The sequence below is a fragment of the Triticum urartu genome, chromosome 1, assembly GCF_003073215.2.
Source record: "Triticum urartu cultivar G1812 chromosome 1, Tu2.1, whole genome shotgun sequence".
In the NCBI taxonomy this organism is placed as follows: Eukaryota; Viridiplantae; Streptophyta; class Magnoliopsida; order Poales; family Poaceae; genus Triticum; species Triticum urartu.
The window spans coordinates 28,908,126-28,924,558 of NC_053022.1; positions in this window are offsets into that span (position 1 = coordinate 28,908,126).

Below are 16,433 nucleotides of genomic sequence, written 5' to 3' on the forward strand. Positions count from 1 at the left end.
TTGACAGTGTGGCCATTCACCCTTAGAACCTGGGAGGAAGAACACCGGCAGGCTGCATCTGAAAAGGAACCGAGCTCACTCGACTAGCCACGGAATGCTCACCTAGAGCAGAGCACCACCAAAAGCCACGGGCTGGACACGAATGAGGAAGAGATGCCGGAACGGACGAAGAAGAGCAGTAGCATAGTGTCCCTAGAAGGCATTGAGAACCTAAGGCCTTGACTAAAAATGAAGCTCTCACAGCACGCTGAGATGAGCCACCGGAGGGGAACACGCTCCCCTCTCGCTCTGGAAGGCAAGGCACACCTCCTCTGCCAAGAGAGCTCCTGAATGCAAGGAGCCACCAAGGATCTCGCCCCAGACTTAGTAGACCAGTTACTACCGCTGCTGCACACCCACCACATCGCCGAGAAGCCCAATGCCCACCTAGCTCCCAAAAACAACGTCTTCAGGAAGGACGCGACGCCAAGGGCGCCGCCACCGCCCAACTGAGTTGTGGTTTTCACCTGGGAGACTAGAGGGAAGGGGGGCGGATCTGACCTGAATGGCGCCTCCAAGGAGGGGAGCGGCGCCCTCGAGCGTTGCCGCCGCCAAGACCGGTGAGGCCGGCCTCGAATTTCCCCCGGCCTTCTAATCCCCGCCTCCATTACCCCAACGAGGTGAGATCCGGCGGCCCACAACGAAGCAGGCCGGATCCGGCCGGGGCGGAGCTCTCCTAACAGGGGAGGCAGGGGCGGCCAGATCTAGTGCCACCGACAGCCACAACTGCCGCTGCACCAAGGCTCTCGTCCTTCGGTTCACCCACCATCCACACGGCCAGGATCACCGGCCCACGCCCGCGCCACCGCCTGTCGCAAGGCCGGTGACGCCACTCCGACCAGGGCCGCCGCCCCGGAGAACACGGCCCCCCGCAGTAGAGGCAGGGCAGCCAGGGCCCCCGAGTCGCCCTAGCAGAGGCGACACGAGAGGAGGGGAGAAGAAAAGCCCAGATGCAATGTGAGATCCTCACAATCTTATTCACCTCTGTCAATTACATCGGTGATGCTAGAACTTGACAAGAATGGTCACTTTAGTGCTAAAACTTATGTCATACATGATACATCGAAGTGGTGTAAAAAGATTGGCTTAACGATGCAAACACGGTGCATTTGCTGTTTGTAACTTTGTATCGCTGACTTGGCACCGTATTTTGGTTTAGAGCAGTATATACTCTGCCTACATGGGATAAGGTCGGTCCCGCCTGTAAGCAAACGTACAAATAAGCTGGGCATGCATGGCCGAATGATAGCTTGAGGTTGCTGGTTCGATCAGCAAGGCTGCATGTTTATTTTTGAAAATCTTAAATTTATTTTGTCCATTTATAAAAGATATAAAGGATTATTTCATCATATAACTTTGTAGGTTATTGGGGTGGTGTGGCTAGCGAACCACGGACCACCAGCGCATCTGTTTTTCCAAATACAATTTTTTTAACACAGTACAGAGCCAAGCGCTTATATACATGCACATACACTCATCCCTACAAACGAACACACGTCTCTATCCCTATGAACACCTCCGAAAGACTGAGTCGGCATATCATCTTAAAAATTACGAACTCATTGTATGCACCTCGTCGTTGACAGGAACGTCTTCTCCTACTGAATGCGCATCACCGAAAATCCTGAAATAAATGCGAGCACTAGAACTTGAATCCTGATAGGCTGGGGATACCACAATCACTTTATCCATCCAAACCACAAGTTGGTTCACTCCAAATACAACTTCTAATCAGTATTTTTAATTCAAGTTGTTTAGCCAAAATGATATAAACCGTATGCATAGTTACCAGATATCAAAGGTTAACCTAAGAGTGGTTGTAATGAGAGTATCATAGCTAGTATCATGCATGCTAACTAGACTATTTTGCTGAGGTGGTATGGAATTAAATGGGGAAAGAAAGGATTGAGTATCATATCATGATACCGTATCATAATAAATGCTATACTACTACGTGTCATGCATGACAATAAATAAGATCACCTAAAATACTAGTGTATGATACTATGCCTTACGAAGGTAGTATCATACCTTAGGCTGCCTGTAATGGGAGTATCATAGATAGTATCATGTATGCCAACTAAGCAATTTGGATGAGGTGGCATAGAATTAAATGAAGAAAGAGAGCCTTGAGTATCATATCATGATACCGTATCATATTAAATGATGTGCTACTTTGTGTCATGCATGACAATAAATGTAGTCATCTATGATACCAACATATGATACTATGCATTAGGGATGTAGTATCGTAGACTAGTATCATATGCATGATACTAGTATATGATACTCCCCATTACAACCAGCCTTAATATCATATGCATGATACTAAGCTATGATACTACCCATTACGGGCAGTCTAATGAGTTGGCCTGCATGCAAACCAGGCATGCAGCTATCGGGTCGAAGGTTCGAACACCGTAGCGACCCATTACTGTAACATCTCAAATTTTCAATTTGAAATGTTATACATAGATCATTCATGCATATCATATTTTATTGCAATTCGTTTCTCGATCCTCAAAATTCTAAGCAACTCAAGGACCCTCGGAGAGAGTTGGGGATTTCCCTTGTTTCATATTTGAGTTTTATCAAATATTGAAACGAGGATTTTTGGTTTTAATTATTTTTCTCTCCGAAAATATTTCATATTAAAATATATGAGAGGAGATAATATGACTTCTCCAAAATAAATGAAATATTGGGGGAAAATATTAAAATCAAATATTGGATTTTATTCGGAGTTTATTGGTATTTTATTTGAATTATAAAAAATTGCACGTTTTTCAAAGTTGCATTTTAGGTTCAAGAAAATGTTCATCTTATTCTAAATATTTTATTTAGACGATGAAGATTTGTTTTGGCATTTTTAGATTTTTATTTTATTTTCCAGGATTTATTTAGTTTCGGCGAAATTATTTAAAAAAACTCGTAGGGCCCGACTGGGCCGAAGCCCAGCTGAGTCGGCCAAAGCCGCCCGCGCCTCGTCTCCGACCTGGAGACCGCGAGCGCCACCGCCGCCGCTAGCGGAGTCCGGCCGAGACTCCTCCCGCGCCGCTTGCCCCTTCCCCAAGCCGCCGCACCCCCTCCTCTTATAAGCCTCCCCCTGGAGCCCCGAGCCGCCCCACACCGCCGCCGCAAGTCGCCTGCCCCCGCCGTCGCCCGCGCTGCCCCGTGCCGCCGCTGGCCGCCGCCGCCGCCGCCCGCGCTGCCCCGCGCCGCCGCTGGCCCCGCGCCGCCCCGCCCCACTCGCCGGAGCCGCCCTGCCGCGCCGGACCTCGCCGGAGGTATAAGCGCCATTCGGTTTTTTTATAAAACCGGTTTGATTTTTGTTAGAAAACCCTAGTTTTTTTGGATAGATCGGTTCGCCGGTTTTTTTTGGTTTAGTTACTTTGCGGACATTCGTCCGTACGTTCGTTTTAACGAACGGTGTTCACTCGTTAGCCGCAGACAACGAACGTTCGTTCGTTAGCCTGTTTGTCAGTTTTTTTCTCGGATTTTCCGCAATTATTTTCAATCGCGATTTCTGATCCGATTTTTGTTTGAGTTTATCTTTTCGCTCGTTTGTCGGAATCAGGCGATTCAAGCGCCTAGATCTTCGTCTCGAAACCCTCTTTCCGTTTAACCAACTTGAACAAGCTTTTGCTACTGTAAAATTTGACCTTAGTCCAGATTAGTAAACGGATCTTGTTTCTTTCGCAGTTTGAGTTTCGATGCTCCGCTTGATTGATTCTTTTCGCAAACCGGAGTTCTTAAGTTGAACTTTCTGGTTAGATCTTCTTATTTGAGATTTACCCGTGTTTCTTTGCTTGATTGCTTATGTATGCTATTGTTTGTTTGCGATGGAACACCCGGAGTGCGAAGCGTGCTACTACGAGTCCCTAGGTTTTGCAGATCATCAGCAAGGCAAGTAACATTTTGATCATACCCCTTTATCACCCAGTTTTTGTGCATTAGTTCTAATCCTCAAACATTGCATGGTTAGGATGTGATTAACATGTGGGTTGGGAAGTAGTTGATGAGGTAGAACCTATTGCCCTGTTATATTCAAACCCTTGGGAGTTACTTCTACGAATTACTTATATTGCTATGTTATGCTCGTAGACGTGGTTTGGGTGAGTGAAATCCATGACAGCTGTGAGAGTGTTAATTAATGGTTCAACTTAAGGTGGCAACTTGAATACACATCTGGGTGGATTGTTAGTTGGGCACCTGGGGAATCCAATGTTGTCCTAGGATATCCTGGAGTACCCGCGTGATAATCCTATGGTCCGCCACCCAGGCTCAAAGGGAACCGAGATATTTTCATGCTAGAAACTTCCGTGTGCAGCCACAAGCTATTATGGGCTCTAGCATAGTTGAGTAAGTTGCATGAAGCTCCCGAAGAAGTGGATCAGCAGGTAGAGGGATGTAGGTTGGTATGGTCTGCCCGGAGTAAGGGGTTAATACTTCTGAAAGACTGTGTCTCGGTCATCCGTTTCTCAAACACCCTGTAGTGCGAGAAATCCAACGGAGGAGATCGAGTCTTGTGGGAAAAAGTGCGCAAACCTCTGCAGAGTGTATAAACTAATCATGGTTAGCCGTGTCCCCGGTTATGGACATCTTGAGTATCTAGTACTTGGAGTATCATAAGTATCTCATCACACTAAACTAATATTGTTGGGTTGTTAATTACTTTAATTGGAATTGAGTTGGAGGAACCTTCTCAATGATGTTTCAACTACCATGATAGTTAAATAAAATCTATTCCTTTGTTGTAGGGAAAAATTGGCTTTTCGCAAAAACCATAACCATAGAGCTTACCACCAGCAAAATATGCATGTAGTGATAGCATTATTCTATTCTTGCTCTACTGTGTTACTTTGCCAGCATATTCCATGTGCTGACCTGTTTTCGGGCTGCAACCTATTATGTTGCAGACTTTTTAGACAAGGAGTAATTAAGATTCATTAGGTCGTTGCTGTGCAGCTCAGCTATGCCGTTGGAGTTGATGGACTCACTTTATCTTCCAAGCCTTCCGATATTATCGTATTAGATGGCCTTAAGCCATATTTATTGTAATAAGTTCTCTTTTGAGACATTCGATGTAATAAGTGTGTGATTGCTACTCTGTTATAAATCCTCGAGTACTGTGTGTGTCAGCATTACCGATCCAGGGATGACACTGAAGCACAGAGACTTGATCGTTTGAGGTCGGGTCACTACAATTACTTTTTAGTCCACTACAATAAATTGTGTTGTCTCACTGACAGGTGGGACCTGCTCGGTGCCTGGAGACTGCTACTATTTATTTCTATGTTTTCTTACAAGTAGGACCCACTTTATGCCATGTAGGCAGAGTATACGGATCCATACTGAAATACGGTGCCAAGTTAGCGGTATGTATGGTAAATGCATTGTATTTACACTGCTGAGCCAACTTGTTAATCCAGTTCAATGTACGCTACAAGTTCTAGCATTAAAGTGACCATTCTTGCCAACTTATAGCACCACTGATGTAATTGACTCTATTCACCTGGATCCCATCGCGTTGATAAATGAAGCTGCAGTAACCAAAGAAAAAGTACTCACAAGTCGTCTAAACTTGTGAAGAGAACTACAAAATAAACATTTAACTTCTACACATGCTTAAAAAGTTGAAATAGTTATTTGTAAGTTGCATGAACTTGACACTTGGGTAAGTCGATCTAGGAAGAAGACGAGGTGCGGGAAGGCCGGCCAGGTCTCAGGCAGGAACGACCCGGAGCCGGCGGCCGCGCCAAGGCTTGTCTGATTTGGGTGAGGGGGTCCAGACTCGCCGGAGAAATCTTGTTGCTAGTGGAGGTTTAGAGGGATCCACAGGCAGGCCAGGATAGGGCGTGCGATGAGGCGCACGTGGGAGCGCCTTTGGCCACTAGTGGCAGCAGCAGGCAGCCCGACCAGCGCTAGAATATCGTTTAGAAGATGGAGCAGCTGGAGGTAGAAGAACACACAATAGCCATTCAATTTTGATCCAACAATGAAAAGAATAGTGACCTGAATGTTGTTTTCAAGCAAATTCTATATAGTTGGCCCATTAAGAAGTAGATTATATGTAAGTGTTGAAATATAGGGTGGGGCTTGGGCTCATCTAACAATTTCAGAAAATCTCTAAGAACCGATGTGGATTTTATGACAATGTGTGTGGTCGGAAGTTTAGTCTCATACCGCTAATGGAAGAGGACTTGGACCTCCTTATAAGAGTTTCTTTTCCACATGCTATTAGAGTTTGAGAAGAGAAGTAATTCACATGCGCTCCTCCTTCGCTGCCCGCCTCGCCATGACGTGTGCGCCACGAGTTGCGGGAACGACCTGAGCTCACACCTATAAGTTTATTTTTGCCGGTCAAGAACGGAGAGTCCTTAATAGATGAGCCACGATCTGAAATGTCGGATCGTGGACTGTTATCGACTCGGACATGGGTCCAACCCACGTCTCTTCATCTGGCCGCGCCTATATAACTGAGGCGTTGGCCAACCCTAGCCGTCATGAAGAACATATCACATCTACTCTGCCTCCACGTGCATCGCATCGTCCTTTCTCGTTCCTTTTGCTGCTGTCGCTGCCGATCCCATCTCGTCTGCCACGTACACGGTTCGCGGCAGTAGGCAGCCCGACCGGCGCTAGAATGCGATTCCGAAGAAGGACCAACTGGAGGTAGAAGAACACGATAGCCATCCAATTTTGATCCAACAATGAAAAGAATAGTGACCTGAATGTTGTTTTCAAGCAAATTCTATATATTGCCCCCTTAAGAAGTAGATTATATGAAAGGGAACATCCTCTAAGTTTCTAAGCTCCAAGGCATGTGAGAGTTTCGTTATTTCCCCCCTAAATGGGCCCATTTGACAGGGTCAGGTCGTGCCATGGACCTGTCAGCTTAGAAAACATAAGCGACGGTCAAATTCTGGTCAAACTCCATGCCTCCATGTCAGTTCACTACTACTTGAGAGTCCTTCAACTTCGTCATCTTCCGGCCACCCCCTCATCCTTCTATCTCTCTAAACAAATTCACACTTGCGTCCGATTCCGGCTTCTCCACATGTAAACCGTGTCGCGGATCGATGGTGCCTACACCGCTTCCCCGCCTCAGCCTACCCCCCTCCCCAGTCGTGTCCCCTGCGATGAACCGTACCTATATCTCTGTTCGTCAGCGTGGCCGCCGGTGGTCATTGAACCACCTCCATGGCTTTTCTTCGACATCTAGCTAGGCCCTCCACTTGGCCTCCATGCTCCTCGTGATCCTGGCCTGCATCTTTGGAATGTTGTATGCACCTACACTTTTGGGGTGAATATGAACGAGAAGGATAGGGCCAGGTCACTATAGCTCGTTAGCTACTACCTCGGCCACGCAGTCGTGTGATTGTGATGGAGGGCATACTGCGATATGCATGTGAGGAGAGGAAATGCATGCCTGCACGGATGTAATGGCTAGAGCATTAATCATCTTCTCACATAGATTTCCTAGAATTTACTATCTACCATGATTAAAGGGGGCATATGACGCTTAGTTTCTTTCTGAGAGCAATTACAATAAGATGACATAAGCAGGCTATAAGGACTAAAATATTATATCTTTTCTTAGTTGAAGGAGAGAGAAAAAAAACGAACTCTTAGTTAGTACTACTAGTCAACCGCAGCACGAGCCCCAAGACAGTTGATGAGGTTGTAAGGTAAGCCAATTATTCATAAAGTAGTACACAATTAAAATATACTATTGTACATGACGACTATTAGGTTGGTTGTAGACGATATGGTGATTTTTTATAGCCGATTGTTGGCTCAATTATTAACCATACTCTAAGTATCGAGCCACCTAACTCGGGACTAGGTCCTTAGAAATCTTTACTACCCATTTGGGGACGGAGAGAGTATGTGCTACTACCTCCGTTTCAGTTTACAAGTCCTACGCGTATACCTAGGTTGCCAATTTTATGACCTTAATATAAATTATATAATACAAAAATTATACGGTTTAAAAATAGAACATTTGAAGTTTATATTGGTATATTTTTTGTAATATATGACTTGTATTAGGTTGGTCAAATTGATGACCTAGGAGCACGCGCACGCCCTGTAAACTGAGAGAGAGGTAGTACAATTATTTTGAACCTAGTTGCATGGAAAAGTGTTATGAATCCATACGTTTGTCAAGCAGGTAATAAATGACGTGTGGTGAAAGGAAGATTTACAAATCTGAAAAACATATGAATCTGGTAGGCTTGCAAGTACAGAACATAGTATTGTCACAAAAGACATGAAGATTACATGTCATTTCAACATAACAAAGGAAAAGTTTCTTTGTCCTACATGGAGGAGTGTTAAAAAAAGATTGTTGTGAATGTTCAAAATGCCCCTAGATCATAACCCTAGTGGATGGTGGAATCTTGCACAACTTTGGGTTATCTAAACATGCCTTGGGTCTCATCTCTCAGTCACATCAAACAACTTACACAACCCCACCCCTCAATATTTGGCGCGAATTTTTTACAAAGATCACAACCAGCAAAAGGGCATTTTTGGACTGAGATGTCCCTACTAAGTATTAATTGCGGTCCTGAAATCATGCCAAAATTGAGGGACAACGGGTCATTAATGGCCGAGAGAGCGAACAATGTGAGATGGAGTCACAATGGGGAGTAATTTAGACTAGTAACATCACATTTTACTAGGCTATGTTACTACCTTCACAGTGGGTAGTAACGTGTGTGTTCTCATGTTATGGTTCATTTATTAGCCTATAAACTCATATTATCTTGGTATGTGATGTTACAGTAACTAGCTAAGTTACCATCATCATCTCTCTCATCATTAAATGTGTGCCACATAAGCAAAATTATCTTGAAAAATGTGATGTTACTAGTGATGTTACTCACACTATGGCCAGCCTGAGGGGAGAGAATGCATCGAATGTAATTGCTAAAGCATTAATCGCCTTCTCCAATAGATTGCCTAGAATTTGGTCGCTACCATGATCTCAAGGGGCAAGATCAGAAGTCTGGTTCCTTTGTGAGCCTTGGGTTGCCTAACCCAGGACTAAATCTTTGAAAATTATGCCTTCTATTTTGGGTTGGAGATGTGCTACGAATCTTTTGGGTCGAGTTGCATGGAAATGTCTTATGAAATACATCATTTCAACTGCCAATAAAATGACTTGAGATGAATAAGAGTATTAGGGACCTCTACTTCTAATGTCTGAGTTGGTTGAATAGTACGGTTTATTTTCGTCTCACCATTTTCAACCGTTTTATTTTGCTGGTTTTTTTCGTCCCCTCCCCCACCCCGTTGGTTTAGTTTCGCATCACCCTCTCACACAACGAAAAAAATCTGAACGGGTCAGAACTTTTCATACTGACGCAAGTTATTTAGTAATATCTTTATGTGAAAGAATCAATCACGGTCAATTTCTAGAGTTCAAATCTAAATTAATTACCTTAAATCGCTCAATCACATTAATTAGGAAACAAATAATCAGTTTTAAGAAATCTCATTATTAAAGCATTTATGTACCTACTTAATTTGTAATGGAATATAATCTCATTATTCTCTACTCCTATAATGTGCCAGTACGTACGTCGTTTCATTCGCTGGTTCCCTCCCCTCTCCATCGATCGAAAGTCGCCAGCCCTACCCCTCGCACGATCTCCACCACGTTTCCAGTTTTCTTTTTTTTTCTATCCAAAAAAATCAGATCGCAATCCATCTTTCCTTTAATGCACATCTCTCCTGTAAAAAATCGGGACACATGCCCTTCCTTCTCATTAACATGAGTTTCTCCTGAATCTCTACTCCTAATGTGCCAGTACATACGTCGTTTCGTTCGCTCGTTCCCTCCCCTCTCCATCGATCGAAAGAAGTCGCCAGCCCTACCCCTCGCACGATCTCCTCCACGTTTCTAGTTTTCTTTTTTTTCTATCCAAAAAAATCAGATTGCAATCCATCTTTCCTTTAATGCACATCTCTCCTGTAAAAAATCGGGACACATGCCCTTCCTTCTCATTAACATAAGTTTCTCATGAATATCTAGGATGCAGTCCTCTCCTTCCCACTAATCTCTTACTAGCTATACCCGCGCGGCGCCACGCCGCGCCCGATTGATACTTAGTGTTTGTAGGTGGCATCTTTGTTGTACACATTGAATTTTAAATTAAAATAACAAAATTATGAGAATAATGTTGTATTCTCAACAAATAAGTAATATATAGAAGCAAACTGAAAAGGATAAATTTATTGTCACTATTCGTGATGCATTCTAGATCGATAACAGACGCTATGTAAAGTTTGCATCGGTCAAACAATATAAATTGATGAAACTGTACTCTCTCTCTCTCTCTCTACTCACAAAAACACATGTTTTACATACTGGGTCTCAAATTCATCAACACTAAATATACAAGTGCACAGATAAGTGCTCTACAGGTTTGTACAAACTAAAGAAATTCATTACCACTGAACAGAAGTACTACAAAACATACAAAGTCATTGGCACCGAACATCTAATTCCCTGTTGTACTACTTCCTTGTTCACCAAGGGCTGATTAATCTGCATCACATGATTGATAGACTGACAGCCTATAATTATATTCATTTTTTATAAAGAATGTGCTATTTTTTTTGTTAAAATTGTGCTAGTGTCATGGTGAAACAGATTGCATAGATGGTTGATTTTTCATTGTGAAAAATATTGTGTAAAAACATTTCACTATATTTGTCCATTATTCTCCTCAAACATGGATCACTGATATGTTTTTATTTGGTTAGATTGACGGTTTGGCAAAAAATATATTAAAATAGAAGATGATAACTCGGCCAGCTTACACCAAGTCGGACACTGAAGCGGTTTTCGATTCCACCACAAACCTAGGAACTAACCATTACTCTCTCCAAATCTGTGGAGCATCTCATCCTTTGTAGCGATCTGGTATCAACACACGGGACTGGCATCATATAAGAAAGCCAACATGATAAGATCACACCCGTCAGGAAAAAGGCAGAGATTTTTTTGTTACTCTTCCTGCTTCTTTTCAACTTCCTCTTTTACCAGATCAAAGTAAGGCGATCTGCAGTTACCAAAAGGATAGGTAAAGATCATGATTGTTTAGTTAATCAAGCAATGGTGGTGCAATACTAAACAAAGATAACAAACGGTGATCATTCTATGAAATAGTACTCCCTCCGTTCCTAAATATTTGTCTTTCTAGATATTTTAATAAGTGACTATATACGGAGCAAAATGAGTGGATCTACACTCTAAAATATGTCTACGTACATCCGTATATAGTAGCCATTTGAAATGTCTAGAAAGACAAATATTTAGGAACAGAGGGAGTATATGATAACATCATACATTTTCGCAGTACAATCAAAAATAAAATGATTACTTATAGGAAAATGCATTATTTTCTGTCTTTTAGTACTTCGGGGAGGACAAATAGTGTAACATGACACCAGATCAGCAACTTCCTTGAATCTGACATGCTTATATCATTTCATAATATGGCCTTGCACTTGAGATTCCAAATAGAAGAATGGTTGGCCGTTTCTTCTAGTTAATTATAATATAGACAGATAGTATACAATATAGGCTTGCACACAAGACTCAAATGGGAACATGGTAAGCCGTTTCTTCTAGCTAGTTGTTCCATTGACAAAAATATAATGGAAAATATCATCATGATCTATACCAAGTGCAAGGTACATGTGCAGAACAAACTATAGAAGGGATACCATAGAACAGTAGAGAAAAATCAGTCCTACACCTCACCAAAGTCTTTCTTAGCCTGTTATGTCTTCCCTTCCTCCTGAAGTCTCGTATGTATTTCCTTCTAAAGCCTCATACAGTGCGCTTGAGATATATTCTTTTCAAGCTCCTCACTCAAAGAGCAAAAGAAATGTAATAAAAAAATCACGAAAAATAACAGTACTGCATCGGTAATGTATTCATATGGGGCCTTGCAAATAGGTGTAAATTTCAAAAAGAAAAGTTATGTTTATCTTTTCATCGTATTTTCTGGCAAGAACTTGGTGGATTATAAATTATCTATATAATGTGATTGTTATGAAAAAAATAAACACGATATATTTGACATAAGAACACGACAAAGGGGGAAATTTCCTTCTCCAACAAGGCATATAGAACTGTCATTAAAAAAGAATGGCAATTGCCCAGCAAACCTATGGAGTAGTCGATAATCCTATTGTCAGCTCATTTCACACACGAATTCACATACAGTAGTAGGATATAGAGTTCTCTTTGTTAATAAATTAGGCCATGTTTGCAGGCATTAAACATCTTATAGTCCAGTCTAATGCCAATTTAAAATTGACACGGCTGCGCAATACTGCAGAGGAGGAGACCCGCATGATATGCACGTCTACCATGATATGCACGTCTACCATCTTGTACATCTGAAAATGCTTGTACAGTGTGCTGCCTAAATACAATCTGATCTAGGTACAAAACTGGAGCAACTTAGACTATCAGGGAGTTAAATCACAAAATCTATTGACCCACATATCTAACAAAAGAATAAGAATTATCAACATCGGTCCAATCTGGAGTAAGTTTATAAACTGGACTATCATCAAATCTTCTCAAAAATGAAAATGATGCTTTGCTAACTGGATGCTGTAGAAAAAAAATAGACGCGAGCTCACTTTTACATATCACTAACCATAACTGCCATAGAGCAGGAATCTTGTTCATATAAATTGAATTTATATGTACTAATTTATGGCCACTATAAGAGATGACTACACACCAAAGGAAAACTCCAATGAGATCGACCGCTGACATATTGTCACTAAAAATATGTAACCGCTGAAAGGAACATGATATAGAGTATTTGAGGAGATGGACAAAGGAACATAGTTGAAGGCAGCATCTAGTTTTTTGAGCCTTGTCATTTTGATTCTCATCGTAACTCCAAACCTGTTACAACATAAGATTTGTCTATGCTCTCAGCTGTAACAATTATCTTTTTTGTCACAAACTCTTCAGCAAAACAACAACAATCAATTGTGAGTAAAAACTAACTGGCAATCTGATTCATTCGAGTTATTTACTCAAAATCACCACACTTGGGGCTAGGGTAACAACTTAGTACCACATTTGCGTCAGGGCACAAAAAACCACCGAAATTGCGCCTAACATGTAACGCAGAGCACTGATGCTTGCTGGGATTTGGTCACGAAAACAGTCAAACTGACAGGTAGGACCTGCTTGTCGGAATGACGTGGCAAAGACCAAGTACAAAAAAAATGTGTTGACTAGGTGAGATGGCAGATGAGATGCGGGCCCCGCCTGTCATTGACTACGCATTCATCTTCATCCCATCTTTATTCCTTAGGAGCATTGCATCGAGCACCCTTGTGGGCGGCCGAGCCGAGAGCTCCATGGCCATGGCAGCCGAGCCCCTGCTCAAACTAGGCCCGGGCCGCCTCAGCCTGTTCCCTGCACGCCATGAACCATCGAATCTGGCTGCCGCCCCCGCCGGCATGGACAGCCGAGCCGAGAGCTTCATGGCCACCATGGCCGCCGCAGCCGAGCCCTGCTCAAGCTAGCGCAGGGCCACCTTACTCTTGGCGTCGACGTGCTGGCCTGCGGGCAGGGCAATTGAGGAGGCACAGATCCCGCGAAGCTTCCTGTACACGGCGACTGCGTCGAGCGGCGCGACGGAGTTCGCTGGCGAGTCCGCCATGGACGACGACGTGTATGCCCTCGCCTTCTTCTTCACGCATGGCGTCGGCTTGCTGGCTTGCAGGCATGGCTAGCGAGGAGGCGCAGGTCCCGCGGAACTTCCTGGACACGGCGACTCCGTCGGGCGGCGCGACGGCGTTCGCTTCCGAGTCTGCGCTCACCTTCTTTTTCCTGTACACAAATATGCGCTCACCTTCTTCTTCACGCATGCGTGCTCACGCATGGCGTTGACGCGTCTGAGCAAGCATACATGCTCAAGGGGAGCCACTCTCCCCTTCCCTGCGTGGCCACAACTTGGCTCGACCGGCACCATGCCCGCGCCGCTGCGTATGCCAGCTTCGTGAGCTGGCGGACGGGATGGAGGCGTTCCTCTACTCACTACTCCCGCCGTTCCTTTGGTCACTGCTCCGGCGTGGCCATGGCGTGTTGTGACTCCTTCAGTGGCCAGAGGATGAACGCACATAAGGTGCTCGATGGAATGCTTCATAGAGAAAAATGGTGTGAAGAAAATGACTTTCTAGTCATTGACAGATGGCCCCCCCGCTCATTTGCCACATCAGTCGGTCAAACTTTTTGGTCTTGGCCATGTCAGCCCGACAGGTGGGCCCAATGTGTCAGTTCCGCTATTTTCGTGAGCAAATCAGACAATCAATGCTCTTCGGTATTCGTTAGGCGCAAATCTGGTGGTTTTGTGTGCCCTGGCACAAATGTGGTAGTAAGTTATTACCCTAGCCCCAAGTGTGGTGGTTTTAGGTAAATAACTCGATTTATTCATATAAAATGAAGTAGGTGTTCATGGAACCAAATATCTAGTATGATGTAGCACACTGTGAGTCAAGTCAATTTCTTTATGCAACTACATAATCAGTAAGATCTATTTTGTGACCTTCACCGGCAAATTTTCTGATCTGCTACCTTATCTTCATCTACAGCTCCAAAACAGCATAAAAGGGGAAAGAGAAAACAAATTATGTGCAGCCAAGAAGGAACTTGAGGCTTGAGATATTTCTGACCTGTAGATTTTTAATGAGCAGACTACTGTACAGGGGAGATGCTACGACAAATGTAAAAGAGGAACCATCAGAAAAGGGAGAGGCAGAGAGAGATGCCCTATGAGAAGGTTGGAGAGAAGCGCCCGTGGGAGGATGTGGGCAGCAGACATAGGAGGGGCAGGGGGGAGCTGCGCGGGAGAGGCAGAGAAGCGCTATTGAAGGTAGAGAAGAAGCATGATGGAAGAGGTGGGGAGCAACCATGGGAGCGGCCATGGGAGGGGAAGGAGGAACAACGCGAGAAGGGGAATGAGGAAGAAAACTTGAGGGGCCGAGAAAAATCACCTGATTCGGCATAGGCGATTGCTTGCCGCGCGGGGCTGCACATCCTCATCTTCTGCTTTAAAGCATTAAGCGAGTAGACGCCGCGCCTGAGCTACTTTGAAACATGGATAGAGGGAGGAGGCGCGACCGATCAAAACATGAAATCGGGGCAAGCATGAAGAAATCGCACGAACGCTCAACACCGACTGGATTTGTTCGCCGCTCGACATGGATCAGAATTAATAAATTACTACTAGAGTCGTGTGTGCTTACAGGTGAACTACAGCTCGCTGGGCTAGATCTAGACGACGCCCTGTCCCATGGCCATTAGATGCCCGGGATGCTCCAATCCAAGGCTAATTCACTCTGGAAGTTCCCTCTCAAGCTCCAGCCGCCGCCGGTGGAAGAACTTGATCGAGATCTCGGGGCCGCCATGGGAAGAGCTGCGGTAGACATGGCAATCTTCCTCGATGATCGAGGCGTGGAAGAGGACGCCGGCGGACGGGACAACCCTGCAGCCGCCGCTCCAGCACTCGATCGTGCTTCTTGTGGCTCAAGGTAACCATCCCCACCGCGTCGGTTGCGCTTCCTGTACGCCATCTCCGATGGCTCCCCTGCCACCAGCTCGGCCATGGGGAGAGGAGATGCGGAGAGGGGCTGCGCCGAGAGGGGAGACAGGAGCTCGACGGTGAGGTTAGGAGGGCCGGGAGGAGGCGAGATAGGGACCGTCAGCTAGGAGAAGAGTCACTTTTTATAGTCATCTACGGCGGTGCGACGGTTGCGCTGGATTGGACGGGATCCTTCTAGCTAGTCCTGACAGATCTCGAGAAGAGCTGAGATAGCGACAACACAAATGGACCGACAACGACCGAACAGCAGAAAGCGACGCAACAGATGGACCAACAACGGCTAGCGCAAACAGCGAACCTGACAACGACACAGAAAAAATCCAACGGCCAATAGAAATGAAAGAAACAACCACGCCAGCCTACCCCACATGCAATCAAAAATGCTAAACCCACCAAAGGAATCATCACACCAGTTCAAAAAATTTGAAACAAAAAACCGAAGCCACAACGCGTTTCTACCCCGCCCCGTACCAAAATAATACCACGCGCCAGAACCAAAACTCACCAAGAGTCACTTTCATCCAAATGGCTGAATCTCAACGCAAAAACTTTGCCTGGAATAGAGGCTTGAGTGAGGATATATATGCCTGCAAAGAGAGCCTTGGCTCAGTGGTTGGGCATGCGGTTGTGCAGCCTAACGACCCGAGTTCAATTCCTAGAATTGACAGGTGATGCACAGGGGTTTTCCCCCGTTTATTGAGGATCAAGTTTGGTGTGTGGTGAAACCACTCATCA